The following is a 1,562-nucleotide window of genomic DNA, read 5'->3' as shown; positions in this document are numbered from 1 at the left end:
AGGATTTATTGAAAGATCAAGGAAAGCAATCAGAACACAGAAAAAGCTGTAGATGAATTCAGGAAAACACTATAAGAACAAACCGACAAAATAAATGCAAATTCTGAAACAATACAAAACATAAAATCAGAAATTTAAGACCAACTTTTCAAAAAATATTAAAGGATGTTCCTTGGACTGAGAACCAACAACAGTAGACAATAACCTGAGATTACCATATATGACAACAACCCCCAGAACTTAACTAGATATACAAGTATTTAAAGTAAAACAAATCTGCAAGACTGAAAATAAGGAAACAGAAATATCATTTATAATGAAGTCAACCACAAATCAAAAAAAGAAAATTGTGTAGATAAAGAACTTCCAAATGGGAAGGATATCAAGTAGATACCAAGATAAAACAGACTGTTTTAACTAGGGGAAAGCTTTAATAAGTTACAGAATAACGTCAAAGAAAATGAGTACACTTGTACATCAATTTTTTTTTTTTTAAGAGGAAAATCAGAAAGATTTAGGAAACAAGAACACAACAGAAATGGATTAAATTGATTAAACATACCAGTCAAGAGATACAGCAGAATGAATAAGCAAACAGGATCCTTCAATATGCTATGTACAAGAGACACATCAAAAAGATGGAGATCACCTAATGTCCATCAACAGAAGAATGGTCACAGAAATTTTGGTATATACACACAATGGAATACTACACAATGTTGGAAAATAACAATGCATCTGCAAAACTCCTCATGACATGGATAAACCTCGAGGGCATTACGCTTGAGTGAATCACAGAAGGACAAATATTGTATGAGACCAATGTTGTAAGAAGTTAAGGAAAAGTTTTCTTGATAAAATAAACAATCTATGATGGTTATGGATGGGAGAGGGGAAATTATTCATGGGCTAGCTGATAGACACTTGTCAACATGACGACAGGACAGGCAATGTACAACAAGAGGGAGGTTAGCAGAGGAAAGATAAAAACAATGTGGAACACAGGGAGAAACTCACTGTTAATGTGAATAGAGGTACGTACTATCAGCTGTTCGTATGTGGAATGAATTGCAATCATTGTAATGAAGCAAAGTATACAATTTGTTGAATGTAAAACTGATGGTCTACACTGCAAACCTTCACTCAATTCACAATAAAAAGTTAAAAAAGAAATTAACTTAATGGCACCTAACTACAACAACAAAATACAATCAGGATAAGTGGAGAAAATATTAAAGCTGTAAAGGGTTTTATTTGACTTGCATCCACAACCAACACCTATACATGCAGCAGTCAAGAAATCAGACAATGTATTGCACTGGGCAAATCTGCTGCAAAAGATCTCTTAAAGGTATTAAAAAACAAAGATAGCAGTTTGAGGACAAAGGTGCTCCTGACCTAAGCCATGTTATTTACAATTGTCTCATATGCATGTGAAAGCTGAACAATGAACAAGGAAGAACAGAAAAGAATTGATACCTATCTATGGTGTTGGCAAAGAATATAGGATATGCAATTGGCTGCCAGAAAAACAAAAACAAAAAATTGTCCTGGAAGAAGTA

This window comes from Chrysochloris asiatica, unplaced genomic scaffold, assembly GCF_000296735.1.
Source record: "Chrysochloris asiatica unplaced genomic scaffold, ChrAsi1.0 scaffold00011, whole genome shotgun sequence".
Taxonomy (NCBI): domain Eukaryota; kingdom Metazoa; phylum Chordata; class Mammalia; order Afrosoricida; family Chrysochloridae; genus Chrysochloris; species Chrysochloris asiatica.
This window is presented reverse-complemented; position numbering follows the sequence as displayed.